Genomic DNA, 16464 nt, shown 5'->3' with positions numbered 1-16464 from the left:
GTATCTACTTTGAAAGCTGTTATGTTTAAACTGCTGCCAAAACATGCATGTAAGTTATGGTATGTGTTAAAAGATTGTGTGTTTTTACTTCTCTGAAACGAGCTTGTAATAAGCTCCACATAAAAAGTGAGACATTTTTATTTGCTGGGATTGTTTCTTTCTGGCTTCTGAGCAAGAAATGTTTACGCCATTGTACATTATATTCCCTGCCGCAGTTATAAGGAACATGCATTTGTGGGATGAGGGGCAGAGCTGAGACAATTCCGCTCTACCAGTGCCAAATAGCAACTTCGTAGTGAATAGAACATTTTCTTCAGTGTATTTGTCAACTTTAACATAATTTACAGACATCATATAGATCTTTGGATTATTGGCAGAAAAACATGAAAACTTCAAAAGGATAATGCTGCTGTGGGTTGACAGTACCTAACCACTACAGCATTGTAAACTACACGAACCTGTTGGCAAAGTGCAGTGCAGGGGTGTTAAACATAAAGCCCTCGGGCCAAACCTGGCCCTCCAAAAGGTTAATTCTGGCCTTCAGAATGTTCTTTCATAAGATACAAATTGAAAAAAAAGAAAAGAAGCTGAAATGTGCTTTGATTGCCAATTTGTTCGCTGAATGTAGGGACGTAACGCAACACTGAGCCCCAGAACTGACCAGCAGGTCGCAGCAATGCCCAAAGCCATCAGCAGTCTGGCTAGTAAGATAACATCAGCGCTACAACTACACATGATGAGCTTCTTATAATGCGCTTCAGCTACGTCAACATGCATCGAACCACGGTGGAAAGTGATTGCTTGCAGCCTGGATCTGCCATTTGTCTGTCAGCTGAGATGCGTTCCAGCTCTCGAAATCCCACTCAGGATAGATAGAGTGTGGATTGATAGATGGAATGATAACATGATTCCTCTTTGAGCGTCTAACAAGATCCTATTGCATGAAAGAGTCCCTTCTCCTCTGATCAGACTCATAAAAGACAAGCCAACCGTTCAAAACTTCAAGCAAGTCGCTGCGTGGTGTTCTGTTTTCTCTCTGCAGTGTCTTTGTTGACTCAGTCGGCGCTGTCCTCTCGTATTCCTTTTCATTTATGACTCTGCTGGACTCGGAGACGGATCAGCGCTGACCGTGCTTACCCCCCAAATGATACACTCACAATTCTCTTCGGCATGTGATGTCTGACCTCATCTTGGTGCACGCTGCCACTCTAATTCATTCATGTCTGGATGACTCAAAGACAGCCAGACCAACGGACAGACGGGCAGACAGACAGAAACAGAGTCCAGTGACCTGTCTGACCCTCTGTGCTGTGTTCGCCGGCTGAGTTATGTCTCATTGTTCCTTTCTGTCACCGCTGCAGCGGGACACACGACAGTCAGACTGGCCTCATAGTGCCACATTCGCTTCAGTCTGATCTCACACTTTTCACTTCACATTCTCATTACTCCAGGCTGTTATTAATTTATTTAATCAATCGCCGTTTCACTTCTCCTCCCATAAAATCTGTAATGGCAGCATATTCACTCAGCTCCTACTTCAGCGTGAGTGTGTGAGTTGTTGTGTCTTTTCAGGCTCTGATGTGTCTTTAAATATCGGTTAAACACAAGTTGCAGTGTAATATTTGCGTGTCAGCGCGGTTATCGTCCCAAAACTTGCACTTTTGAAGTATTTCATGCTGACTCAGAAACCATACTAGTTCAGTGGCTCCATTGTTGCCATTGGCTAAACTCTGAAGCCTCCCGCTGGAAGATTATGAAAGTGGCTTTAAAATAGAGAGGCTGCAGCTCACTAGGGCTTTAGATGATTTCAGGCTAAATATATGTAAAAGGCAGATTGGTTCATGGGCTAGAGTGGGATCTGGGTGGATGCCAGCCAATTTGCCAGTTTTTTATTTATTTTTTTGTTCTTGTTGTTTGGGGTTTTTTTTTTTGTGCACTCTCTATCACTTTGGTAGAAAGATGTTCTGCAAACCCAAACCAGAAAAGTTCACCAGATTGAAAATCTAAAATATTTTTAGGACTTTGATAACCAGCATATCAATATCGATGCTCTGCTAAAAAAAAGAAGAAAAAACCTGTTAAAAGCAATTACAGTCAAATGTTGATGGTTAATTCATACATTTTTCAGCTGTAGTAATTTTTGTATGATTGGGCTTTTTTTTTATTACCATGCTTAATGATTATAGATTAGATATTAACATGACCAATTTGATAATTCCATTTATTTGTAGTAGATCTTCATTCATTTTGCAAAAACAAATAGAATATAAAAAACCTAACAGTGAGGATGTTTGATTTATACACTTTCAATGGGTGTACATTAGTAATTGAAGAAATATATGTAATTTAGGGGACAGAAATCATGCTAAATATATATTCTAAGTACAGAAAGAACTAATATTTGATTTCAATAATGCGTAACGTTTGAGAACTGAGTGTTTTCACAGGTAAAACTAATGAAATAAATGCAACAGCAAAACCGTTAAAGCTATAAAATATAACCATGAATGTGATATGTACGAGAATCCTAGGCAAAAAACTGTGGAATGGCATGAATGAAATACCAGCACAGTCATCAATTTTGATGATATAAGCATCAAGGTTAACACTGCAGCTTTGCATGTGGATGAGTTTAGAGTCAAGTGCGTGAGTCTCCTGCTAATTGTATGAGAGTTGACAGCAGCCTTGAGCAGCAGTCACATGACGAGCCGTCGCACTCGATAAGACAGGATGTCTCTGCTTCCCGCACTCCTTTTATTATCACATGAATTGTCTTTACTGGAATTCCCTGTCAAACCTGACATGTTTGCAGCTGAGCCGCTGACTTTATTTTCCTGAAACTGAACTTTGCCACTGAAGAGACACTTCCTGTCATTGCCCCTCTTTGCCCTCGGGCGATTTCACATATGCACAGTCAAGTTCAGCCTCTTCCTTGTTCATTCACTGCAGAATCTGGATGTTGGTGACTGATTGGCACAAACTGAAGCGCCAAACTGAATAGCCTGAGATTTAATCCTCACCTGCTTTTTTTTTTTTTTTCCTTTCTTTCTGCTAAATCCCTAATGTTTTTCTCTCAATTTGTTTTGGTCCCTTTTCAGCTATAGACGGATTTAGCACTCACGGCTTAGTTTATATTATTCGTACAGGAACAACGAGAGGAAGGAGCATTTTGTTCACGTAGCACCATAAGTCCAAACACACATTCATGCGCGCATGCACATGCAAGGAATCTATAAACACAACCATGCAACTACTGTTTGTGTGCACACCATTGCACCTGCAGTCTGTTAGCTGCTCTGAGTCAACATCTCTTTCCCAGCCTTCGTTGTGTGATTAAAGCGGCATAAGAAGTAAATGCTGATGCACAAAGCCTTCACGCTGGCACACCTGAGCCACACAGGGAGTGACAGAAGACGCTCGATCTTTTCATGTCGCCCCGTTTTGTGCTCGCTGCTCCTTTGAAGTTTGGTTGCTTTTGTGCATCTGAGCCCCCCCCCCCCCCCCCCCCCCCCCCCCCCCCCCACACACAAAGAAGCACGGTTGTGACTGGTCCCCATCTCCTCTGTCAATGTGAGTCTTTTTTCGTGCCTGTGTTCGTAGGAGGAGGGGCCGGCGAAGGAGAGCGGCCTCCCCGCTAAAACACATGGTGCCCAGACTAAACAACAAGATGAATGTTTCCTGGATTTGGTTTGGCACATTCTGCCCGTGTGACTCCACTGACTCAGTGAATGGCTTACATTCAGAGAACAAGGAGGGAAGAGTTACCAAGAAAATGAGTACAGTTGACGAGAAAGAAAGGTGAGAGAGAGGTTGAGTTTAAAGTTTTAAAGGTGCTTACAAATTGCCACAAGACTGACCTAAAAGACAATTTGATGCTGGTTATCATTTGACATTTTAAACTTTTGGTTTTGCTTCAATATTAAGTGATTATTTTAACACCTGTTGATTCATATCACTGATTGATGGGAAACGTTTTATCAGATCTGCAGGTGGAAAAAAATCTGCATCATACTTTCCCGAGGTAAATGTACAGACTATTGTGTGCAAAACTGTTCAAAGAAGTTCTATGCATTCAGTTTCATTGCTCAAAAGTGAATAAGTGCAGGCTCTGAAAGGGAGGGAGTGACTTCCTGCTCTGAATCAACTCTCCTGTCACTGTCATCTGGATCACTTGTACCCATGTGGCTACTCGTTCTGTTAACGGACACTCGCCATTCACCACCCCTATGTGGACTGCCTTTGTTGCTTTCTGACATCTGTTAAGCATAAAATGCACTGGTGACGTGTGTGGAACAATCAATCCATATAGGCTGAAATCAGCCTTGATGTTGGGAAGATATTTAACGATGCAAAACAAAAAGACAAGAATTCATTTTAAAATGTTGCTAATTTATGATAAATTTACTCAAATGTAAAATGGGTTGCACGGTGATCTGGCGGCCTCACAGCAGAGTTCGCACGATCTCCCTGCGAGTGTGCGGACTTTCTTTGTGTACCCGGCTTTTCTCCTACAGTTCACAAACATGCATTTGATGTTGCATTTGACCTGTCCAGAGTGTCTTTGCCTTCAGCCACAGCCGGCTGGGATCGGTTCCAGCACCTGTGATTCTAAACTTGATAAAACGGTGTAGAAGACTGGCTGAATAGCTGAAGTTTAGCCATTGTTATAATAAGTTATTGTGATAAGGCTGAAGTTGGAAAATGACATGAAGGTATATTTTGTTGCTCACGAATGAATCATAGTTTAGTCAACACTGTCACTGTTTATTCTGATATGCATTTATTCAAATGTTGTCTTGTCCTTTGGGAGGCTGAGTAAAAATATTTGTTCTTAGGTACTTATCACCTTTATTAGAACAATCGAGAAATGAACAGACCCGACTCGCAATGAATGCTTTTGCTCTCTTCTCCATTTCGCTGTCATTAATCATTACCCCAGATTCTGAACTTTTAGTTTTTAAAAGCTTCGCTCTGAAAGCATGACACACATTTGAAGAATGACTAACCCTGAGTACTTCACTTCGGTCTAAACACTTCCACAGTGCTCAAGGTGTTACTATAATGTGCTGATGGATCTGTTAACAACGCCAACAAAAGCTCAGTGTACTTGTGTCAAACCTGTCTCCACCCACCAGTCACCTTTCACCCCGTTGCCCTTCAACCCCCTACATCACACCTCCACTCTTTTCTGACTTTGTCCCTAAGCCTGGAAGCAGCAGGAATGTATGTGCTCTTTCAGCTTAGTGAAACCGTGAATCAGAGGTTGGGACTTTATGTGGAAGGGGTTGGGGTATCGCGGTAAAAAACAACAAAAAAACAAAACAACTCTTGGCAGCCTACAGGAAAGGCGCCTCCTTATGGAGCGCTGAGGCTTTCTGGGGGCTTCGAAGACCGGAGCCTCATTGCGGTTTGTAACAACAAGCTGTTGGATTTGGAGAGAAAGTTCCAGACACACCCCCAACCCTTTACTCAACACATGTGTCCCCCCCCCCCTCCGTTTCTGTGTCCCCCCCCCCCCCTCCGTTTCCCTTAACCCTGGAAAAGTGTTACTGTCTCAATAAGACATTCAAGCAGAAAGCCCCCACCCTGTGTTTTTATACAGTCTACCAGCCTTGCATCCATCTCAACCCCCCCCCCCCCCCCCCCCCCCCAGCTCTTTCAGTTCGGAATTTTCTTCTCTCTCAATCTTCCTCCCTTGACTGAGTCTCCGGGCAGCAGCAAGAGGTTAAAAAACCTTCGTCACACACTTACTTAGACGTGTACATGTGACAAGCCCCTGCCAAACAATGGCTGTTGGCTGAGCCAGGGGAGGGGGCGGAGGGGCAGGGGTAGTTTCTTGGAAGGCCTGATTGGAGCATAAACAGCAGCCCAGGAAGTGCAGAAGTAAGAGAGTGAGAGGGAGGGCGAGAGAGAGAGAGAGAGAGAAAGAGGTAGAGCTATGGAGGGAGGGGGATTAGGGGAAGTGCCGATCTGCCGGCAGAGAGCAAAAAGTTTTGGGACTTCAGCAGTGTGCGAGTTTGTGTCACTCTGGTTGTGTCAGACGAAAAAGACTTCCACTGTGTTTTCTGTCAGGATTTACTGTATTACAGAGGGCCAGAGAGAAAGGGTGAGTAGCTGTGTCACAGGCAAGGACATGCACTCACTCACACTCGCACAGATGCGAATTTATAGATGCTCAATGAGTACAAAACGCCTTTTCCTGCTCATGTGTTCAATGTTGACGCATCCTTGTATTTCGTGGCTTGTAGTTATTGTTGCGTGCAATGTCATTTGAAATTCCGCAAGGTTTTGCTGTGGCATTCAATCCACCATTCTTTACGTGTGTGCTGTTTTCTGATGGTTTCCCCTGGCTCTGAAAGCTGCTTGTTTTTACATTGCAGTTTTTTTTGTTGTTTTTTTGTGGTGCCTTGAACTACAGCCAGCCATTCAGTTTGTGAAGCAAAAAGGGGAGGAAAGAAAAAAAAAAAGAAAAGCGAGAGGACCATCTAATGTGTATGTGGCTGTGTCTAATTAAGCTGATGGGGAAGAAGAGCACTGAGGGTCAGACCATGAGAGGGTGAACTTGAAAACACCACAGTCACTTTCACAAAGTACAACCCTCTCTGTTACTTTCATTTTCTGGAATCAGAACTTCAACTTTACTCACCGAACAGGACTTTTCTTCATCTTTGCCATCCCATCCCGCCTTTTAAGATCACAGAAATATTACATCAGTGTAATCAATGTGGCTTTGTGGGTGAGATTTGCCGGAGATTTGGCCTTGTATGGTGCTGTTTGGTCTCTGGATCAAACGGATTGCTGCATTTTCCCACCGGGCTGATGCTGCATTCTTCATTTCAGACTGAACATCAATGTCACTATGGCAGACTAAAGAGTCGCAGTTACTCATACTACATACATAGATCCATTAGGCCAGCTCAGACTCTTTAGAAATGTATACTTTGTTTGTACTCTGCGAATAAAGTTGAATTCAATTTTACTGGCTTAACAAGTCTATTTTCCTGTCTGGATCTCTCCACGATGGCTGGAATGGCATTAACGTTTTTCCGCCGCTGAGTAGATTTGCATCTGGAAAGGGCTTGTCTGTCATAGCCCAGACTAATGGAAAAATCAAAGTTAATTTCACAGTAATTCATGTGTGCAATATGGATCACACTTAATGTCATACTTGGTTTTTATAAGTCTGTTTTCCATTGTAAACTGATCAAAATCTGGTTAAATCGGCAAAATCCATGTTATGTTATGGAAAATGTATTTATTGTCTACCAATTTCTCTGTTTTCACTTCAAGAGAAACATTAGTCTCTAAAGTTTCCCACAAGCCCTTCCCTCTTCCACTCGGATGTTCAGTGATGAGTGTGATTTGTTGTGCCTCCTTCAGCAATGAGTACATCAACCTCAGTCTTCCTGCAGAGAGTGAAGGTAAACAGGTCGGAGAGGAGAGCCTCGTCAAAAAGACAAATGATCTTGCGTCCCTGCACCCTTTCCAGAGCCCCCAAACCTCATCCTTCATCACTTGTTTGGGCACTTTGACAGCGTTAAGGCTTTCTCTCACCAATTTCATTTGTGCTTTGCTGACTCTAGCAACTTGTCAGCTTCTCACAAGACCAGAGGAAACCGTTATTAACTGTAAGGCAGCACTTTGGCTGCCAGTTTAACTCAGCCAAGCTATTTGTCTTAAGTGCTCGCATATGAGGCAGAGTCATTTTTACCTGTGTTTTTATTAGCAAAGCTCCACAGTAGCTCCTGGCCATGGGCGGCCTCTATTTGTCCATTATCATTAGAAAACGGCCAGACAAAGGCTTGTCCATTCGATCACCTGTTGCAGCAGTGTCCAGACATAACACGTCAATATCTGAATGGGTGCAGGAGATCAAGCACCAATGTGCACTGGATGTATTTGCTGATGCTAATCTCTGGCTTGAGAGTTTGACGGCTGCTACGGGACACTGAGCTGGCTGGAAACACACCTGGGCCAGTGGCACGAGGCCGAGCAGCTCTGAGGCCAATGGGGGCGGGGGGAGCCGGGAGGGAGGGAGGGAGGGAGGCCTGGCCAGGTGTTTCCTCGGCGAGCTGTCCACGCTGTCATCCCTCACTGGGCCCCGAGCCAACTCATGCCACGTCTCATTGAGCTCCAAGGTTTGATCAAACTTCATTACAGAGCCTTCATTTCAGCTCCTATTCGGTGGCTGAGTTATGGATATGATCAACCACATCCGCATGAGACAGAACCTCAAATTCTTGGTTAAAAAAAAAAGAAGAAGAAAGAGAGATACAGAAAAAAGAAAATATATGTTTTAAATGGAAACACAACACAAAAATCAACCTATGGTTTTGTGGGTTTATAACTTTCAAGAGCAAAGTAGCTGAAGTGGTCTTTAAAATATGTGTATTTACGTTAAATGGCCAATGTCATTCGAGCTAAGCATACATACCTTTTGAAAAAACTTATTAAAATTACAGTAAGATATAAAATCTCTCAGACTATTTGATCCGGACTTGTTGTAGACTGACCACATTCTGAGTATAAAGGGGCTTTTACAAATATTTACATTTTCCATTGTCGGTGAGAGGCTGTTTTGTAGTGGTTCAGACTCTTACTTTACAGTGAGATGATCCCGCATCGAAGTCCAGGAATGGGGATCTTCTGTCCAGAGTTTGCATGTTCTTCCTGTGTGTGAATGGGTTTTCGTCCTGGTACTCTGGTTTCCTTCCACAATCAAAAAACACTCCTATTAGGTTGATTGTGAATGTGTGACTGTCTGTTTGTCTGTGTTTGCCCTCTGACTGAGCTGTCCAGGGTGTAACCTGATGGATGGATGGTAAGAAGTTACAATACCTCTTACCTTATCCTACCACACTTGGTGGCTTTTGTTCATTTGTCTTGGATGCAGGAGAAATCAGTTTCTGTCAGCTGCTAATGGCAACATTTAATTGACGTGTAAGGAGCAATGTAACAAAGCAGCAGCAAATGATTTAATAGCGCAGCGATTTGTGGTTCAACTAATAATGATTCATTAGTGTCAATCTTCAGGGGTTTTTTTTTTCTTCTATGCCAGTGTTCTTTCTATTTAAAATTCATAATCAGCCTAATTTGAACTGAAGGTTTTTTTTAGACCCACTGGAAGAAATCTAAAACTCACCACAAACTCATGGTAAAAAACAAAACAAAAACAAAACTAATCTCTGAGTTCTGTGTTTAAAAGCATAAGTGCTAGGGCGAATATGTTCCATCTCTCATTGTTGTACTTTTGGGTAATGGTAGAAGCTTATGTTAGACGTCAGCGTTTGCTGCAGTCATCGCTGTAGGCTGACAAGGATTACACACAGAGGAAAATCATGCTTCCTGTCGTGATGTTGGGTGGAGCACAGGGAGAATTTGCCAAGACGTGAAATTAGTTTTTTTTTTATGTAGGTCTGCATGCAGGGAGCATGCTGAGTCAAATGAGTGGGTCTGTAGCCGGAGGATCGCTTCAAAACATTAAGTAAATTGTCTCAAATGTGTATTTTGGAAACGATCTACTATATTTAGCATTAAAAATAGGCGAGATATATATTCCGCGCTGACTGTTGACTCCCTCTTGACATTCATCAGCTGCACATACTGAATTGACTCCACCTACTCCATAAAGTCATCTTGTTTCACCATCTCCTCCTTGTCTGGCAGCAGTGAGAAGGAGCGAAACCAGCAGGCAGAGAGGTGGGAGAGACTGAAGCAGACAATGCTGCTGACAGTCACTGTTAGCCTCCCGAGCTCTTTTCTCTCAGTGTAAACACCTCCGCCTTTTGCATCCATCTACTCTGTTAGGCATTTGCTGTGACAACGTTCCTCCCACAGCAGACAAGAACATCCCAGGGCTGTTTCTGCCCAGCGACGGACGCGCTTTGTTCACACATGAACAGAAGCTGTATGGGGGTTTTCCTTCTGCCCATGATCACCTGCAGTGTGAATTAACCTTAAGGCAAAATTACACACAACTACTATCAGAATATGTGACAGAGAGGAATAACTGACAACCTACAGATGCCATTATGTGTCAAATCTGATATATCTACTTTAATTATTCTCACTCTTTAAGCTTATGAAGTATTTGAGGTTTTTCGATCTTAAAGCATTAAAAAAAAAAATAACACCCTCAATGAATCCTAAAGCTGCCTAATCCCAATTAATATGGATGGGACTCTGTCCTGCATCATGTCCAACAACCTGCAGTGTCTTGCCATTGTCCTACAGACGTTGGCTTTTTTTTTTATGTTCTCTTTCGACCGAACTGATTTCTTGCTAATGACTCATTATCATGGCATGATTTCATAATTACCCCTCCACCTGACAAACCCAGCACACTCTCTTTTAGACCCGGCCAAGATGACAAAACTGCAATTCTCCAAAATAGTCTCTGAAATCTGCAGCACACAGGATGTTTTGGTGAAACGGAGGTATTTTTGGGTGGCGAAACTCTGGATTTGAGGAAACCTGTCCTGTATCTCTACATGGTCTGTTTGGAGAAGTCCTTCCTGCTCTGACTGACAAATAGCCGGGACCATGTAAACAGTGGAACAAGGCCCTGCAGAGCAGTTTAATATAGATTATCAAATGAAAAGCCTTCTGAGCCGAGCTGAACGGAATGACAGGTACATAAAGTGAGAGTTGCTATTTTCGCGACGCGAAGCCACAGAGTCAGGTCCCTTTACTCAGAGGACTTTAAGTCGTTGAAGGATTATCCAAACTGTGACACTTCTTAACGAGAAATCCACATTGCAATTGAGGGCAGTTTTGTCACAGCGCTTGGTGGCAGCGACGTTTTGAGGATGGAATAACAGTGTCTGAGTTATTTTAACTAACATGGTCCCAAAACTCAGAGATTAACAGTGTTGACACAAAGAAAACCCTTGTATGCACAGGGGGATCATGCAACTTCTACACCCAAGCACCCTTGTGTCACATTTTTGCAAAAGAGCTAACAGCTACAAAACTATGCCGTCCCAAGGGATAAGTATGTTTTCGAAAAGGTAAAACTTTGTTGAATGCTTTTGCTTCTTGCATAATAGAACCAACTCGCCATCGTAGGAAAGTAATGTATGCAAAGAAAAAGGAATTTTGTCGAAACTATTAAATTGATTGTTGCTCTGTGATAACTTTTTTGAGTTACAAAGCCAAACATTAAAGTCATGTATGACATATTTAGAGCCACAGTCTAACTTTGTAAGCTCCTGTTCATTAAACAAAAATGAAGGGATCGTTTTCCCCAAATATCCCATAAAAGGATGAAACAACTGCCCCTCTTCAGGTTAATACTTTCAAACTTCAGTTCAATACTTTACAACTTCGTCAGCTGTAACTTTGTAGCCCAAAGTCCCATTAATTGCTATTGAAGATGCGAATCTAGGATTTGATGACTGTACAAAAACGTTGAATCTCTTCAAATGCATAATTCCATGGCATATTGTATGTTTCTTTGAATGAGAACATTTCAGTGGCTCCACACGTCGGCTCAGATTCTGCCAGTAGTCCAACTCACACTCCCTTCAGAGTAGTGAAAGGCCTCTTATAAAACTTGACATTTTTCAGTGTTTGATGAACTACTTTACCTTCCGGCGTCACGTCAATGCCCTGAAAGACTTCCTTGGAAGTAATGGCAACAATCAAGGCAAAGTCGTTCCTAAAGGTGAAAATGTTTGAATTACATTTTATTGTTTATTGCTGAAAATTACACACAGAGCTTTGAATTTATTTAGGCTTTCACTCCACTTTTTGATTTAAAGGAGGACATGAGTGACTCTGTATTTTTAAGCTCATCTTTACAGATAACATCTATATTATAGGGCACTCATAGGCTTTACCAGCCTATCATTACATTCCACTGCAAATCTATGGGGGATTCCAGCAAGTACGTGGTTTTCGTGGATTTTCCATTCTAAGACTCTACTCTTTTTCTACGTAAAGTCCAAGGAGACAGAACATTCCAAAAAAGCTTTTCCATTGGTTTAATGATGGAGGGACGAGGGGAAACAGCCTCTTAACACACATGTACTCCAGCTCGTACAGTTCTGTCCCTTGTGGCATTTATCACCTTTTCTTGGCACTTTGTTTTCAAAAGTTTCCTTCCTGCCAGGTTTTCCTTCACGAGAGTTCGTTTCCTAGCCGGCAGCAGCACAACAATGCCCTGCTTCATTTCAGTTCGCCCAGATCTGAGACCACTGGAGCCACCGGGCTGCTCTGCACATGGTAAAGCTATTAGGTAGTGAATGGCAGTGGTTAGCCACGGAGGCATCACAAAATAACCATCTCACTGCATGCATAATGAAGCCAGGGGAAGGAGTGGAGCGCCGCATCGGCTATCTGCATGTGTATGGAAATGTGGCACCTTGCCTGTCCAACCGGTGGACTGCCAATCATGCAAGCCATTTGAAAGCAGGAAAGTCCTTTACAGGCCATGTTCACGTGTTAAGTTGTAATTTCTTTTTATTGTCAGCTTAAGCTTTTCGTGAATTTATCCTGAAGTCTTTACGTATCTACTCAGTCTGACAGATCCCAGCTATGGTGACGGAGAGCTTTTATTATTAGACACATCCCATTTGGTCTCTCTCAGCACAGCTCAGACAGCTTGATTGAGGACTCTCTCTGGAACTGAGGAATGACTTAATTACAGTAACTATCTCAATCTGAATGTAGTGGGAGTGCATGCATAATGCATTTGTTACTTGGTATCAGTGGACTCCAATTCGAGGTAACCAAAAATTGTGTCAGAATTGTGACACTAAGATTTTCTGCATCAAGGATCATTTGCTGTATTGAGAAGAAGAGTATACATAGTGCTGTGAACACATAGTTTATAATCATAATTGAGAGGACTCTAATGTCAGATATATTTACAAATGTTAATTAAACATTTATTGTTAATCTTTTAGGTGCGGCACAATTATCTAGTGTTTATTCAGTGAGTGAGATATGATTTGTTGATGTTTGAGGCTTTGGTGTAATATAGCTCTAAATGCAGAATTACACATGTATCCATATCACCAGGGAAAAATCTCCAGTGCATTCTGTTTGAACTATTAACCATTAGAATTTCCAAGGAAGCAGCTGACAGCTGCATACTTCACACTGAATGACAGTCCTTAGTTTAAGTGTTGCTTCCCGGCTTCAGTGGAGGTTTTTTTGGCGGGCTTAAGTGAAAGGAATGGCATACAAAAAAAAAAACTTTACTTTGAGAAGTATGCTGCATTGCAGTAGGTGGTCTGTGGGTTTGCAGCATGTACAGTATCATTTCCATGGGGGTTATGTGTTACACAGTGTGTCCCAGTAAGCTGGATTCTGTGCTGCTTTGATCAGGGTAGAGTCCCCTCACTAATCCGCTTGAGCTCTGGAGGTTTGCCCAGCACGCATAACACACTCTCTGAAATTGTGATTAAAAAACAGATGCGGAGGACTTGCCAAAAAGATGAAATAGTCTGAGTAAATCAAATGGGAACAAACTGAATTTACACTCGGATGTCCGGCTCACTTTGGAGTGACATAAGTGTTTCCTCACTACATAAGTGGTTGCATATATGTAAGTGACCAGAAATCGACTTTGTTCTTCATCCAGAGCAACTCTGAATTTAATGACGTAATGGCGATCACATCTTTAATCACACCCAGTGGTGGTTAAAAAAAAGGGAGTGTGATCTCTGATCCATATTTTAATTGAAGCTGCAGGACACAGACAGGATTAGGAAATGTAACTACTCCAGTCATTTCTTCTCATCTGTTCAGTCGCCGCTGAAAAGCCCTCGCTGGCGTTGGGGCTCAGCTGTAAATCTCTGTATTTCAGTGATGATAAACAGGTGGGACGAGATCTCATCTGGATACAGCTGATGAGCTGAGAGAGCGAGAGTGAAACAATGGAAAAGGGAAGGAGAAGTGGAAATGAGACGAGAAAGGAGATTTAGGCAGGAAAAGAGAAACGGGGTGCTACTTGAGGGTTTGTTATGGCCCTCCCTACATTACGTCACTGAGATGCTTCACTGATGACATGGATGGGCGGGGGGGAGGGGGCTTCGCCCAGGGGGATGATGTCATTTATAACCAATCAGAGGACTTGACGCTGGCTAGTTCCTTGGGCTGAAATAGTAAGTCCTCTGAAAATGTTTTCTCATCCTCTCAAATCACGGAGCCTTTGTGCCTTGTGCGTTTCCCCTGGGGTTATTTTTAGACTTGTTAAAAATAATTTATATCAAACGCTGTTTCAGTCACGACCACATGAATTTGTAGCCATAGACGTACCTGGAGCACATCCGAATGTATTGACTAAAGCTTGCAGCTCATGGTACAGATCATATGATGCTAAATATCCCTTTCAGGTGTTTCATTTATCTTAAAGGATTCATTCTTGGTCCCTTTCGGGCAATGCATTTAGAGAAATCAACATTTCTCCCTTATGCCACAAGGTGTTCTGCTTTATCGATGGACGAAATGGCTGCTATTGTTTGCTGGTGCAAGAGGAACATCTAATCCAGTCATGGGCAACCTGCAAATCCCATCATTTGCAGCTCACGAGCCATTTTATAACAAGATGAAAGTCATTAAAAAACATTTGAACCTGATATTGCATGAAAACATTTTAAAAAATGTCTTCTTCTTCTTCTGCTCTTCTTGGTGACACAGTGAATCATCTGCCTCCAGTTCACCCTAATTCCTTTCCTCTTCTACTTCCAATTTACCAGCCATAAGTCCTATATATCCTTGTAGTACATTGTTCTGAGCTCTGTGTTGTTATTTGTCTTTCTGGCAACGAGTTTGACATTTCTAAGGCTCTCACAATCTTCCACGTTGCCCATTTGTGATCTAGTTTGTATACAAAAGCTTCTCTGATGACTGCATTTGTATCTGTGAACACTGTGGACAGTAAAAGTTAGAATTACCAAAGTAGATTGCTTGTGAAACCAACACAACTAATATAAAGACCTAAAACAACCATTAAATAAGATCAACACCTTACATGTTTTATGGTGTGATTGCATCGTAATTAACCATTATTAACATTAAAGTAATGAATTCGATGTCTTCACACTAATTAGCAATATCACCTCTGTACCTCCTTATTACAATTGTTTAAGATTTTCAAATAAACTGGTGCTCAGATGAGCCTGCCGTGCTTCAAATGGGAGCTGTAAGGTCATTTTGTCGAATTAGGTTTGAAAGGCAAATTCCTTCCAAAACCGATTAGTGCAGAGTAACACTGGGAGGCAGTACGATTCAGGGTAGCCATTTTATGAGGTAAAATCAGTCACATTGTACCCGCTGAGATACTTCTCTCCCATGCATACGCTCATAGCCGGGGCCCTGTTTGTGCATTATGGCCGGCTTGCGGTAAAACTATTAAACTTTGCAGGCAACCAATCTATCTCAACTGCTGTGGGAAAGCTGCAGCATTTTCTTTGCTGCAACCACATTACATTTCTGTTCCACCTCTTTTTATTCCTCCAATAAATGCTGTTCGTCTTTTTTTGCGTGAGCTAATAAACAAATACCCTTTTTGAATTAGTGAAATAATCTAATCAGAGCCAACACCTTACAGTGAGCAAAATGGATGAAAAATATTAATTTAAGCTTTTATACAACATCCACCATGTTATTTGTCCATCTATCTGCCACACTGCTCTTTTCATGACAGTCTCACACACTGCAAAAGTTGAAGCACATGTTTTTGGACTGAAACCCAGTTTTTAAAAGAACATGCAACCAGAAAGGCTCTGAAGCCCTCCAACCCTGGATATACACGAATCACTATGGGGAAATAATGCATTCAACCCTTAACATTACAGTTTAAGTACACTTATGCGTCAAGACATTCCCTTCTCTCCCCGTAAACTAGTGTGGTCAAGCTGGACCACACTCACAAACCTTCTAGACCCCTTCATAGTGCTTCCAGTTTCAGAGCAGGCCACACATAGACGTGAGGAGTGGAGCACGCAGGCATCAACACACAACACAGGGACGGCACACAGCAGGTTTCACAGATAAAGAAAGGGACAGAAGCCCTAGTGTTCTCATGATCTCAGAGTGGCTGCCACTCCAAGGGGCCTATTTCATATTCCACCACCACCTGCTGCACTTATCAGCTCCAGCAGCACTCACCTCTCCAAGAGGAGGACGTTATGCAGCCACTCAGCTTCATCATCTCCACTGCATACAGATGTCAATGCTTGGCTTTGTCTATTGAGCTGAAACAACAGAGTAAAATCTTCCCTTGAGGAATGTCTCTTTTTTTTTTTTTTTTTTTACTTCCTTTTTCTTTTTTTTTTACATTTTGCGCTTGAGTTGTTGATTAGTCATCACTTTTAAGTTAACCCTGATTATGCCATGACAGTGAACAGAGAAGAATGGAGAGGAGCAGATACACAGTGCAGAGGATAAAGTGAAGAACACATGATTGACTGGCTGGCAGAGCCTAGGTCCTAAGCTGCTTATCACTATGAAGAG

The 16464-nt window shown here is 42.3% G+C and overlaps 1 protein-coding gene across 5 annotated transcripts in view; it reads left to right on the top strand.

Annotated features, from left to right (window-relative positions):
* The window catches only part of kiaa1217 (KIAA1217 ortholog), an 88505-nt gene that overhangs the window by 17958 nt on the left and 54083 nt on the right, over positions 1–16464 (top strand). For 3 of the 5 annotated variants that reach the window (XM_080489830.1, XM_080489838.1, XM_080489832.1), the window contains exon 1: positions 5985–6106. The exons of the other annotated variants lie outside the window; for them this stretch is intronic. The gene's annotated coding sequence lies outside the window, so the exon portion shown is untranslated. Of the gene's footprint in view, positions 1–5984; positions 6107–16464 lie in introns of those variants that run through there. 5 annotated transcript variants of the gene reach the window in all.

This window comes from Lipophrys pholis, assembly GCF_963383615.2.
Source record: "Lipophrys pholis genome assembly, chromosome: 20".
Classification (NCBI taxonomy): Eukaryota; Metazoa; Chordata; class Actinopteri; order Blenniiformes; family Blenniidae; genus Lipophrys; species Lipophrys pholis.
This window is presented reverse-complemented; position numbering and strand designations above follow the sequence as displayed.